Source organism: Balaenoptera physalus (genome assembly GCF_965194825.1).
Source record: "Balaenoptera physalus genome assembly, chromosome: 16".
Taxonomy (NCBI): Eukaryota; Metazoa; Chordata; class Mammalia; order Artiodactyla; family Balaenopteridae; genus Balaenoptera; species Balaenoptera physalus.
In genome coordinates this window covers 11,977,004-11,990,976 of record NC_138898.1, presented here as the reverse complement: position 1 = coordinate 11,990,976, position 13,973 = coordinate 11,977,004, and the positions used below count along the sequence as shown (strand labels likewise).

The window sequence follows — 13,973 nt, the reverse complement described above, 5'->3', positions numbered from 1 at the left end:
CTCAAAATTACAGAGGCAGAAAGTGTCAGTGCTGGGATTTGAATCTGGAAATGCCTTATGTTCCTTTCTTCATGCTATATGACCTCCCCATTTCTCACCTATCTCTGAGCAATTGAAAGGAAGAAAAACAGTAATAACCACTAAACAACAATAATAATTGTTCCAGGGAAGACAAATCTCAAAATGTCAAAGCCTGGAAGATTCTTAGAGATCATTCAAGTTAACCTCCCTCAACCCTCCATTTTGTAGATGGGGAGACTGAGGCCCAGAGAGGGGAAGGGACACAGGGAGAAAGAAGCAGATTGGGAACCAGGGCCTGGGAGAGCAAGAGGAGATCGTTCCTGCAAGAACGGACGGGTCATCTGCTATTTCGTGTCTGCCTGGAGGGCTTCCTGTTGGTAACAAATCCCCTCACTCTTTAGAGGAACTGTCCCTCTGCTCTGGAGCCAGGTGGCTTGGTTGAGGCTGAGCCCGCCTCTAGCTCTAGGCCTGGCCAATCAGAACTGTGCGTTCTTCTGGCAGCAACAAATGGCTCCGTTTGAGCACATGACCAAATCAAGCCAATCAGAGTGAACCCTGGAACTTGTCGGGGGGACTACAGAAAAGAGGGGCTCCAAGTCTAAAACTCCAGGCTCAGAGCCTGTGGCAGGCCACCGTGGCAGGTTACAGTTTAATAATCTAGCTCGTTTTCACAGCATGCATTTTTAAACTTGCTTTCCATTTAGGGTAAGCAACACAACCCAGTTTGCTGGGCCCATCCCAATTTTAAAACTGAAAAGTTCCATGTCCAGAGAACTGCCTCAGTCGCAGGCAAATGGGGACAGGGAAGGTTGGTCACTCTACTTCAATTTAGGGGTATCTGATACTGGTTTTCCATTAATAGCAGATTCCTTTTAAAATAAACTTACTTAAATTTAATAAGTGGGCCGTTTACAGGAAAAATACTAAGAAAATAATAGTACCTTTAGTGAAAGGAAATGGTAAGAAGAAATCATGAAAGCTGCATGTCAGTGCCTGACAGTCGTGGGAGACACACATGCCTGCAAGTTCCTGGGTCGCTGGCCTGCTAGCTGTTTGACCCTGGACAAGTTGCTCACCCTCTCTGAGCCTCCATGTCCTCTCCAGCTCACAAGGCGGTGGAAAGGACAGAGGCCGGTCTGGCGCGGCAGGCAGGCTCTGTTTATACTCTTAAAGTGTGGGCTCCTCCCAGGGCAAAACCTGCAGCCAAGAGTGGCTCACAAGTTGTTGGAGGAGGCCCTTCATCCGCCTGCTGTGCTTGGCTGATGGGACCTTGTCTGCAAATTAGCCACCAGTCAGCCAAGACGCCCTTTAGAGATGCTAACTGCCTGGAGTCCAGGAGTCCACACTCCTCCCTGGCACAGGCGGCTGGCTGTCAATCTCTTGCCATTGTTGTCTGGAACAGCGCTTGATTTGTCTACACAGACCAGGGGCCTGGCATGCTGTTAGCATCTAACTATGGCACAGTGCGTGGAGTGTGGTCCAGCGATGCTCCTGCATGTAGCACACAGGTGCTAGCAGACATCTATTCCTGTGGACATCTCTGTGGACGCACGTGCACCCTCCTGCTCTCTGTGGACACATGTGCACCCTCGTGCCTGCCCGCTGGGGCCCTCAAGTTTGGGGATGAATGAGTGTATATGTGTGCTCTGTGAACCACACATAAACCTGCACAGAAAGAGCCCCAGACAAGGTACATACAGGCATGCTACGTGGGGCTGTTGTGAGGATTAAATGACAGACACCTGTGAGGCGCCCAGAACGGTGCCTGGCACGTGGTTAGTTAGCCCTTGGTAAATGAGATCACATAAGTGATCATTTTCCCCCATAGCTCTTTTTTTTTTTTTTTTCTTGGAATAATTTTTTATTTATAGATGAGGAAATTGAGACCCATACACAAGAATTTGCCCAGTGTCACATTGGCAGTTCTGGAGCCAGGATGAAAGGCTCACATGCCTGATTCCCAGGCCAGCCCCATAGCTCTTATTTATTGAGGTATAATTTACACATATAAAATGCACACGTTTTAAGTGTTTCAGTGCAATGCCTTTTGATAAATGGAAACACCTGTGTAACCACCATCCCAATTAAGGTACACATATTTCCATCACCTGAGAAAGTTCCCTCAGGCCCCTCTTCCAGTCGATATCCCCAGAGGCAACCACTGTTCTGATTTCTCTAACCAAAGTTTAGTTTTGCCTATTCTTGAAGCTCATATAGAGATGGTGACTATTAACATACTCAGACACAAGCAAGTAAGCAGGCAGAGCCACACACACTCGCACATACGTGCATGGAAGCTCACGGATGCACCCAGATACACACTGAGAAAGGGGTATTTCTAAGCTGTAAATCCCTGGGTTTCAGTCTGCAGCTCAGATTAGCCTCTCAAGGTCCCGGTAGCTAAGGGAGGTGGGGAAGCTCCTGGCACTGGGACCAGACCACGGGGAGGCTCCTTCAGCATCTCCTTTAGCTGCCCCTTGCTGGATGACCTCAGGAAAGTACGTAAAATCTCAGTTTTCTCCTCCATAAAATGGGATGACTAACATCCTCCTCCCTTGGATTGACCACTTACTATGTGCCAGGCACTGTTCTAAGGTCTGTACAAGTCCTAACCCACTCCATTCTTCCAGCCAGTTTAGTAGTTAGACCCCTCTCTTTTGGGTAAGGGAACTGAGGCACAGAGAGGTGGAGCAGCTTGTCCAAGGTCACACAGCTGGGAAGTGGCAGAGTTGGATTTAACCCAGTATGGCTCCAGAGCCTTCACTCACCACCCTTACAGTATACCCCTCCCCATGGAGAGACTATGAGGGTTATTATCTATTCCACGCCCTGGAAAACAGTAGGTGCTTAATAAATATGAGATGCGGCTACTACCAAGAACATTCATGTCCACTATCTCAGTGATGCCTCAGCAGAACCTAATTTTACAGATGAGAAGACTGAGGCTCAGAGAAGTCAGTGGCAAAAAAATCCAGGTCTTCTGATTCTAAATCCCACATTCTTTTTATTCTCCCCAGTAGGGCTATCCTATCCCACGAGGAAGGGAATTTGTTTTGTTTACTACCATGTTCCCAGAACCTAGAAGAGTGCCTGGCATGTACTCAGCACTCAATAAATGTTTTTCCAATGAATGGGTACAGCAGGGAGCTGGGAGGAATCACCCAGTCCAATGTCCTCCTTTGTAGTTGGGGGATCCAGAACCTAGCGAGGGGGTGTGACTTGTCCAAGGTCACACTGCGCCTTAGGACCATTGAATCTATCAATTTCTCCCTGCCTGGTTCACTCTCTCTACTTCCTGACCTGAGCAGGCCAAAAGCTTTTGGGAGCCCATGAGACACCCTCAAAGGCCATGTTAATGGGGAGCTGGCACAGAGCTTCTCCCAAATTCATTATGCTGTCCAAGGTCGGCGTGGAAGGCTGCCAAGCTAAACCTCAGAAAACGCCCGAGCAGAAGGGAAACAAGGCCCAGCTTGCCAGGGCTTTCGCGCCGGGGATGGGGAGCATTCCTGGCGGAGAGGGCGGGGAGGGAAGGCCAGGCCAGCCTTTAAAAGCCCTTTGTGCACAAATGCTTGAACTGCAGCCCACTCTGGCCATCGTCCCCACCAAGTCAGCAGAAGAAGCTAAAGCTTTCAGCCCAGCAGGACAAGGGGAGTGGCCTGAGGTCTGTGCTTGTGGGGACAGGGTCAATGAGATCCCATCCTGAAGATGAAGGAGAAATGAGAGGAGGGTGGGAATGCTGGGGAGGGAGTAGACTGCCTGAGACCGAGAGTCACTTTTAGTTATAAATCCCTAGCATTTGTACATTTTAAACACACAATGACTTCCCTTCATGACCGTTAAGTGGGTGTCCCTAGAAGCAGAGATTGAGAGCTTTATGCGCAAGATTTATTGAGGAGACAGCAAGCGAGGGAAGCAGGACCTGGCAGGGCAGGAGCTACGGTAAGATGGGGTCTTACAGGAAGCTAGCTTCAGCCTGATCCCACCACGGGGAACTTGGGAGCGTGAACGGCACCTGAAGTTGATCTCACCTTAAAGTAAGAAGGTAGAGCTTTTGTACCCCTGACTCAGTGAGTCATTGGCTACAGGCTGCCAGTGATGGGGGGAGGGGGCAGGAGGACGGAGCTGTTGTAGGGTGTAGTCCCCCAAGCAGGTGACTCCCATTGGCCAAGGGCAATTGTGAGAGGGGGGCAGTTATGAGAAGGAGGCAGTTGTAACTTAGCGGCAGCTGGTACTCAGAGCAGTTGCAAGGGGTGGGAGGGTATGGGGGGAGGGGGAGAGAGGTGCAGGTGCACCAGCCTGGAAAGGGGATATAGGTGAGGCACCTACAGCATCCATCTTGACTTACTGCATTAACTCATCACTACCTAAACCTCCCCAACTTAGGGCCAACCCTTGGAAGAAAATGAGGAAAAGACTGAATAGTGCTGAGGTTAAGTTTCCACCACCCTCCCTCCATTGCAGGCCATGGAATCCAGTATTTGGAAAATAAGAAATTAAAAAAGAAACGGCACTTCATACATCTGGGCTCACAGAGTACAAGTTAGAACTATTCTGTCTGTAGGATTCTAGAATCTGTGACACACTCAGGGTGGCGTGTCAGAATCATTGCTTTCAGGCGCTCTGAGCTGATCTGCCTGCTGGGGAGGCCTCACCAAGGGAAGATGGGATGGGGCCCAGCTGGAGGCCCAGGCTGCGCAGATGGAGTTACAAGGTGAAGAAAGACAAAGCGGCCTAGCCAGGCCTCCGGGGAGGCCCCGGAACAGGCCGCGGGAGGACGGCGAGATCTGATCCTGTGAGCAGGGGAGGTGGTGGAGCAGGGATGTGGGGCAGAGGATCCTTGGGCAGGTGAGGGCCTGGCCTGCAGCCCCCATCCCAGCTGCGAAAGGCACCAGAGCCTTCGGCCCTGAGCAGGCCCAAGGGCAGGGCCACACCTCACCCTCACCCATGCCAAGCTCCAGCCCCCTCACCTGGGCACAGCGCTCTCTACAGTGAGCAAAACACCTATTAGTTCAGCATTCTGAAGTGGGTGAGTCAAAATTCTACACATAGGGAAACGGAAGCTTAGAGAGATGCAGTGACTTCGTGCATGAATAAGTGTTGATTAAGCACCTACTCTGTGCCTGGCACTAATTCAGGTGCTGGGGATACTTTAATAAACAAAACAGAAAGCCCTGCTCACATGAAGCTGATATTCAAGTAGGCCAGGAGTGGGGTGGGCCAGAAGGGAATAACTGCTATGGAAAAGTAAATAAATAAATAAAGCAGGGAAGGGAGAAAGAGTGCAGGGTGCAGAAGTCGCCATTTAAAGATGGAGGGTGAGAGACAGGAGAAGAACTCCAGCTTTGGAGTTAGGCGGGTTCGGTGTTTGAATCCCTGCTGTGCCAGGTACTCAGGGCGGAGCCTTGGGCAGAGGACTTGGACTCTCTGAGCCTCAGTATCCTCACCTATAAAAAGGAGGCTGGGGCTTCCCTGGTGGCGCAGTGGTTGAGAATCTGCCTGCCAATGCAGGGGACACGGGTTCGAGCCCTGGTCTGGGAGGATCCCACATGCCGCGGAGCAACTAGGCCCGTGAGCCACAACTACTGAGCCTGCGCGTCTGGAACCTGTGCTCCGCAACAAGAGAGGCCGCGATAGTGAGAGGCCCGCGCAACGCGATGAAGAGTGGCCCCCACTTGCCGCAACTAGAGGAAGCCCTCGCACAGACACGAAGACCCAACACAGCCAAAAATAAATAAAATTAATTAATTAATTAAAAAAAAAAAAGGAGGCTGCTGTGAGAAGCGCATGGCTGAAGAAGGAGTTTTTATGGTGAGCCCCAAGGCAGAGGCACTGTGCTCTTAAAATGTACTTCAGGGACCACCGGCATCATAATCCACTGAGATCCCTGTTAGAATGCAGATCCCAGGCGGTGTCTAGAGACTTTGATTCTGTGGTCTGAGTGATGGACCTGGGAATCTGAATTCTGCTGGGGTTTGAGAATCCCTGACCTGGGCTTGGGTGTGGGGTTAAGGAGCCTGTGGCCGCCTCCCTGATGAAGACTCATGGGTCCCCAGAGTGGAAATGCCCTTAAAGATCACACAACCCAGCAATGTGCTCCCAGTATGCAGACAAGGAACCTGAAGACCAGAGAAGCTAAGTGACTTGCCCAAGGCCACACAGCAGGAAAGCTGGGTCTGGGATGGTTGACAGCTGGATGGAGAGGTAACAGCTGGTTCAGATAACAAGCAGTCAGACCCCAGATATTGGGGGTAGGGTCAGAGTGAGAGTTGAATCTCATCCCGGGGATCTTATCCTGCTAGACTGGGAGATGGATGAGTGTTTCCTTCCCATTTGAGACTGTTAAATGATCCTCCCCAGACTCCTGCTCAGTTAATTCCTTGGAGAAAAGGGAGCCTGCCCTTGGACCACTATGACCAGCCCAGGGCACCCTAGCCTCCCAGTGAGCCCCTTCCTACAGCCCAGTGGACTTGCTGAACCCCTAGGGGTGCCAATGTGGGACACATACCACCAGTACCAGATGCATTGAAATCTGATTTCTCAACCTCAGTGCACCCTGGAATCACTTTGGGAGCTTTGCAGAATACCAGTCCCTGGGTCCTACCCCCAGAGATTCTGATTGAATTGGTCTGGAGGGTGGCCTGGCATTGGGATTTTCCAAAGATCCTCAGATGATTCTCACGTGCAGCCAAGACTGGGTTAGCTGTACAGGGAAAGACATCAAATCCCATTGATTCAAAGCGAGAAGGTGTTAGCCTTTCCGATTCTCCTTCAAACCTTCAGACTGCCTTAAGGGGAAAGTCCCTGTTGGAAGCTAATGGGACTATCACACCTCTCTAACACACATACGTCTCCCCCTTGAACCCAGAGAGAGCAGGTGTCGGGCTCCAGCATCGGGCTGGAATTTCATAACATGATTTATGGCAAATGGTACCAATTCTTCGTGATATCAAATTTCCTCTTAAAATAACTTGATTGAAGTAAAATAAATTAATTAACGAATATTAAGCAAATCTTATTTTGGGTATTTCCGCTGCACTCAGTGGTGGTTTCTGACCCAAGTGGGTCCCCTCACTTATGTCCTCCTCTGGCCACAGGGATTGGTTCAGAGATGAGCACATGACCCAAGTGTGTCCAATCAGAGCCAACCCTGGGACTTCTGCTGGAACAGCCAGGGAAGAGGGCCTCTCTTTCTGCTGGCTTTGGTGTTCAGAAGATGAAGTTCAGAGAAAATGTCAGCTCAGAGAGAGGAAGTGACCTGTCTGAGGCTCCAGGCACTAGTGGTGGAGCTGGGATTTGAACCAAGTCCATCTGCCCCCAAAGGTAGTGCAACTTCCAACTAAACCATATTTCTGGTGAATTTTTCATTTAGAAACCTCCCTCAGAACTTCTGTTTCCTGGGTTTAGAGTCTTCGTATGTGGCATTTGCTTTAGAAAAACTCAGTAACACCCTATAAAAGATAACCCAAGTAGGTACCTTTAAAAAGCTGATAGAAAACACGAATTATCATTCAATACGTTCCGAGCACCAGAGAAGATATTTGGCTGTTTGCAAAGAATTTGGTGCCCTTCCTCCTTTCAGTTTGGGATGATAAGAGCCTTCTGGTTGGAGTTCTGGCCAGACCTTTAAAACTATTTCACCCACTCCTAACCCAAAGGAGTTCGATATTTGCTTCCTGGCAACTGTGACTAACCTCTGAATTCTTTCATCCATCAATTCATTCAACACAATCCTACAGAGTGCTTACAGGGAGGTAGGCACAGTGCTAGGTGCAGGAGACACAGATGAACACAGCAGACAAGTCCTGCCATCAGGGAGCTCACGGTCCACACGGGGCAAGGGAAGGCAGAATAATCAGATAATCAGCAAAATGGATGTGAAATTACAGTGGGAACAAGGGCCATCCAACAGAGGTACATAGAACTTTGAAAACCATAACTGGGAGGTTTGACCTGTTCAGAGATCATGGACGGCTTCCCGGAGGAGGTGACATTCGATCTGGGAGCTTCAGGATGAGCAGGCAATACTGGGTGAAGAAGAAAGGAAAAAAAATTCCAGGCTGAGGGAAAGCATGTGCAAAGGCCCAAAGCAAGAAGGAATTTAGTATGAGATCAGTGTGGCTGGACACAAGGAACCAGGAGACTGTGGTGGGAGATGAAGTCAGAGAGGTGGGGGTGCCTGGCCACATGGAAACTTGCAGGCCACTCACTGGGAGGAGATTTAACCTCTCCTTCCACCCATTCTCCAGCAAATCAAATGGAAATCACCCACCTTTCCCCTCCTCCCTCCTTTACGTCATAAAACTGTGAAAAACCCCACTGCCTTTAAGACTTATGGAATTTGAAAAATACAACAAAATATCCACACAATTGAGATTCTTTAAAAACTTGGGGTGTTTGAGCTACTTAAGGAGAAAAGGGAGAAGAGCAAAAAGAGAAAGGCAAGAAGCCCAAGAATAAAAGGAAGAAGCAAGTGAGGGAGAGCTATGGAGAGAAGGAGAGCAGCACGGGGGTGGGGGGGGCGCTGGCTCAGTGCCTGGGCTCTGCAGGTAACAGCCTGGGGTCAGACGCTGCCCTGCCCTCTCTTAGCTGCATCCTTGCATGTATTACTCTGCCTCTCCGGGGCTCAGTTTCCACATCTGTAAAATGGGGATAATAACAGTACATTCCCCATAGGGCGTAGTGAGGACTATCCGAGTTAACGTCTGTATGAGTGGTACAGGAATGTTAGCTATGTGGGTGCTGGCAGAGAAATAGGCTGGATGGTGCCTCTGAAGCCCTCAGAGTCCCCAGGGAAACCTGGGCTCAGCCTGGACAGCTGGAGGGTGAGAAGTACTGAGGAGACACAGGGCCCACAGTGATGGGCTAGTATGAGACAGGCTTTGGAGGGCAGCTAAGAAATCTTCCTGGGAGAGCGAAACTCCTCCTCCCTTGAGTGAGAATGTCTTATATCTGGGAGGAGGAACCAGGTTCTGCATTTTTCTGAGTGAAAGGGAAGGGCTTCTGGGCACCTCCTCTAAGGAACCTCCAGTTCAGGGAAGATTAACCCCAGAGCAATGAACTTTGGAATCCAAAAGCAGTGACCAAAGGGGTCTGATGATAAATTCTTGAAAGAAATACCAGGGCCCATTGTGGGGCTTAGAATGTCATCAAGTTTGGGAAGTCAAGGGAATTTCCTAGCGGTCCAGTCATTAGGACTCCTCACTTTCACTGCCGAGGGCACTGGTTCGATCCCTGGTCGAGGAACTAAGATCCCGCAAGCCACGCAGCATGGCAAAAAAAAAAAAAAAGGAAGTCAAGGGAAGGGTGTTCAAATAGAGTTTTAAAGGATGAATTAAGGAGGCCAAGGGGGCCAGGGTAGGGGCTACAAGCTTGTGCTAGTCAGCACAGCATGTGCAAAGGTCCTGGGATGAGACCCGGAATGGTGTCCTGAAGATCTGAGAAAGGAGATAGGGAGCCATATGATGTGTCTGTAATGTGAAGGTGGGGTAGTACTCCTTATAGGTCCTTAGTGGCCAGGTAAGGGTTTTGGAAATTATCCTGAGAACAATGAGAAACCATGGAGGGGTTGATACCTCTTCCTACCACTGCTCCCCCTCACCCCCATTCAAAAACTGTCTAGGTAGAGTGGATGTGATTGGACATGGGCTCTTCGTGGAATGATTTGAGAGCTTGGAAAACTCTCTGACTATATCAGAAAGAGCAGTAGTCATTCATTCATTCAACAAATATTTATTTAGTAACTACTATATGCTAAGCACGATTTTAGCACTAGGAAGATAGAAGTAAAACCTGAACTAGTTCCTCTCTAATGGAGCTTATAATGCAATAGAATGAGACAGACAAGAGCCAGATAAATATATAGCATTCTAGGTGGTGGAAAGGACTACGAGAAAAATAAAAGAAGGTAAAGAATGGAGTGTGTGAAGATCAGGGGGAGGGGGTGCTGTAACCATTTACTAGCGGATGTGACCCAGCAAATCGTCCCTGCAGACCCTCTTTCCACCCAGTGTCCCCTGAGTGTCCATTATTTGCACCATTGTAAGCAGAGTTTAAAGATGATTTTTTAGCACCTCTCCATCCCACAATCAATTAAGCTCCCCCTCTACTTTGCACCAAGAGTGCATTTGTGGTGACCACAGTGACCAGCAAACTGTTTCACTTCCCTACGTGTTGCTGCCAGCCACATGTAAGGAAGCCACAAGCACTAGGCACTCTGTTCCCACCTTTGCCTGACACCATTTGCTTTTCTCTGGATAATAGGGTGGTGAGATCATCCAGGTGCCCTGCAGGGGGTTGGCAGGGCTGCATCCCTGGGCCTGTTCCAGGCCAGCCAGCAAGAAAAAGAAGTGGATTTAAGCGAAGTTGACAACAGGTTCGAGGGTTTCTGGCAGGAGTGGGGCAGGGGAGCCATTCTTCAGCCGCCTTCCCGAGGAGCACGTCACCTCTACCAGCACCACCCGAGTGGATGGGCGTCAGAAACAGAAAGAGGTGTAACAGAACCCCCTGGCTAAATGGAGATTTGGGAACTTTCTGTGGTTTGCATTTCTTCAGGAACTCTGCCAGGAGGGGGACGATGAGCAGTAATGACACACACAAGGGATGAGACCCACAAATAACGAGCTGGAACAGGAGTTCCGACTCTAAACACCAGTGTTCCGAATGTGCCTGCCAGAATTCTGATCACAAACGCCACCGAAGTGTCCTGACCTTGAAACCTCAGAATTCCAACTCCGACCATGAGTTCCAACCTGAGACATCAGCATTCCAACCTTGTCTGCTGGAGTTTTCAATCACAAATATCAACACTCTGGCCGTGTACTCCTTGGGTCCAATTACAAATCTGAGGATTCTGACCTTGGATGGCAGCCTTCTGACCTTGAACCCCAGAGTTGTGACCTCGAATGGCGATGCTCCAAGAATGAACATCAACCACAGCAGTGATCTTGAGTGACAGAATTGCAACCCTGAACACCAGAATTCCAATCCCAGGCACCCTAATCTCTACCAAGAATTTCTGAAATCCCAAGCTTTCCAGCCTGAATTTGTAGAGCTAACATCACTCCATAAGGATATAAAGTTGAATTCTACACAATAAACTCTCCCACAGCCCCCAGAAATAAGCCAGAGGCTTGGATGATGATGAAGAGGATGAAAATAACAGTACGAACTGGCTCACATTTATTTGTTGCACTTTGCTGAGCACTTCACATGCTATATCTCATTGCATCCTCTGGACCACCCCCAGGGAATTTATTATTCCCACTTTACAGATGAGGAACCTGAGGCTCAGAGTCAGTCTGGTTTGCTGACTCAATATTCAGTGCTTTTCCCAACCACTTCAGCAGATTTTTCCTCCTGCTCTCTTCGGAGTTTGGGTAGGGGGACCTAGGATCCTATTAGCTAATAAATTTAGGACTTACCTGTGAATTTCCCTGACCTGTGTTGTCATTCACCGGGGATGGGCTGCCTTGAGTTTTGGAGCCCCACCTGTGTGGGACATTCATTCATTCAACAGACACTTGCCACCCTGTGCTGTGCTTCAGTAAGGAGAGGGGAGAGGGGACCTGTTACTTCTGACACCCAGGCTCTATACCCTTCCTCCCCACTCACTTCAGGATGCGAGGGTCTCAGAGGCAAGAAGTGATCACCCACTGATATCTCTAGCCATCGAAGGTTCTATGCTGCAGGGGTCAAGAAGTGGAGCCCCAAAGGCTGAATGTGGTCCCCAGACGTGTTCTGTTTGGCTCACTCAAATGTTTTTAATTTTTAAAAATTATTTGGCAACATTGAAAAATGGGGATATCTCAGTGAAAGCTAAAATTTCTGGCTGGGCCCAGAACCTGGTCTGGATGCAGAATCCAGCCTTGAGCTGAATAGCAGCTGCCTCCTTGGATGGGCACATACGCTCCAGTTCACCGCAGTCCCCACCACTCTCTCCTGCCTCCTTAACTGAGTGTTGAAAACCACCTCTTTGGACTGGCTTATCCTCCCAGTCGTGAGGCCAGCAAGAGTCTAAAATTTTTATGCAGGGGGTGGGTACTGGTGGGTAGAAACCTGAAGGAACGGGGAGGGGAACTAGGGGACTTGCCTTGGGTTGCATTTGCTGGGGCTTTATGTAAGATGGAGAAGGCTCCACGTGCCCACATCAGTGGATGCGGGGTGTGATGGAGACTGGGGAGAAGGTTGGGGGGAGGGTCGAAGCCCCCCGCTCTCCAGTCACTCCTTGGCACAGCCATTGCATGAAGGGTTCAAGTAGGCAAAGGTGTCATAAGAGGCCTGATTAAGGCAAGGTTTGGGCTAGCCTCTCTTTCCTCTCTCCCTCTTGACAAAAGGAAGAGAGAAGGAAAACCAACAACATGAACGGAGCATCTGTGCCTGGCCAGCGCAGTGCTGGCCACTCTGGCACAGATGAGTGCACCTGTCTTTCCAGTAGTCCTGCTTGGCAAGTTACCATGCCCATTTTCCAGGTAGGGAAACTGAGGCCCAGAGAGATGATGGGTCTGTTTGCCCCGGGTCTCGTAGCTCACATGTGGCGGTGTTAGGATTATGAACCCAGGCCTCCAGAGTTCCAAGCCAGAGGTCTTTCCACTCATCCTACCAGGGAGACGGCATATGAGAGGAGGAAAAACACTGGTGAAGAGGAGGGGGAGGACATGTGCCCCAAGTGGGCCTAATCTGAAAATAAACCAGAGAGACATTTTATCATTGAAAGAGTGGAAATGCCACCAAGTCCAAACTGGTTGTTCAAGGTCAGGGAGGGCCTTTCTGAAGAGGTGGCATATGAGCCAAGATCTGAAGGATGAGAAGGGGCAGCTGGCATTGCAAGACACAGAGCCAGAGGCCCAGAAAGGTTAAGTGATTTGTTCAAGGTCACATGGCTAACTTGTGCCTTCCCTCCCTCCCTCCAGTCCTCCAACAAACCCCCTCTGACAAAGCCAGCCCCTCCCCTGCATCAGGCCCTGGGGTGACTTTAGAACACAGGTCAGAAAACTTTCCCTGTAAATGCTGTTGTTACCAAAAAGCAACCATAGATAATAGGTAAATGAACGTGTTGATGTTCCAATAAAGCTTTATTTACAAAACTGGCAGCCTACCCTGCTTTAGAACACAGAAATGAGTACGATACAGTCCTAGATTTTGAGAATATCCTGCTTTAGTTGGGGCGATAATACAAGTTTAGAAGAAAATAGAATACACGAGGGAGCATGCTAAATGGTGCAGGAGAGGTAGAAACAGAATTTGTGGAAGAAGATCACTTCTGCAGCTCAGGAAGGAGAGAAATCAAGTTCAGGTTCTCAGAAAGGGCCACCTGCACTCCTCTTTGACCTTGGCCTGTTATTCTCTATCTAAACACCTTCTTTCCTTCCCAGCATACATATTACACTTTGTGATTATTCTTTCATTTAACTTTTTATTTGTTTAATGCCTATCTCCCTCCAGCAGGCTATAAACTCCATAATGGCTATGGATTATTTTTGCCAGCTTACATTTATTCTCTCCTTTTTTGCTAACAGTATTTCAATTTTTCTTTGAAGAACCCCCTGTTTCCCATTCTCAGTCCCAACTCAGAACCAGCCATTGTCATGTGACCCAGACCTGGCTAAGTGATTGGCTTAGGGATGGACCAGTGAAAATCAGCCCTGGGATTTTGCTGGAATTATTGGGGACGAGACTTGCTTTTTCCCCCAGGATGGAAGCCTACAGTTGCTGGGTGCTGTCTTTCCAGCCATGTTTGCACAGCCTGCTGAGAAGCCAACATGGATAAGAAGAGATTTAGATGGATTGGAGACCAATTCTTGATGACATATTTAAGCCCCAGATCCAGCCCTGCCTGAAGCCCTACCTAACCCAGGACTTCTCAATTACACTTTTTTTTTTTTTTATTAAGTCCATTTGAACTGTATTTTTGTCACCCACAACCAAAGGAATCCTAAACCAATAGATACACAAGT

The 13,973-nt window shown here is 49.1% G+C and overlaps 1 protein-coding gene across 1 annotated transcript in view; it reads right to left on the bottom strand.

The window, feature by feature from the left end:
• Window positions 1-13,973, bottom strand: part of KCNB1 (potassium voltage-gated channel subfamily B member 1) — a 111,001-nt gene that overhangs the window by 81,935 nt on the left and 15,093 nt on the right. The gene's annotated exons all lie outside the window — the stretch shown is intronic.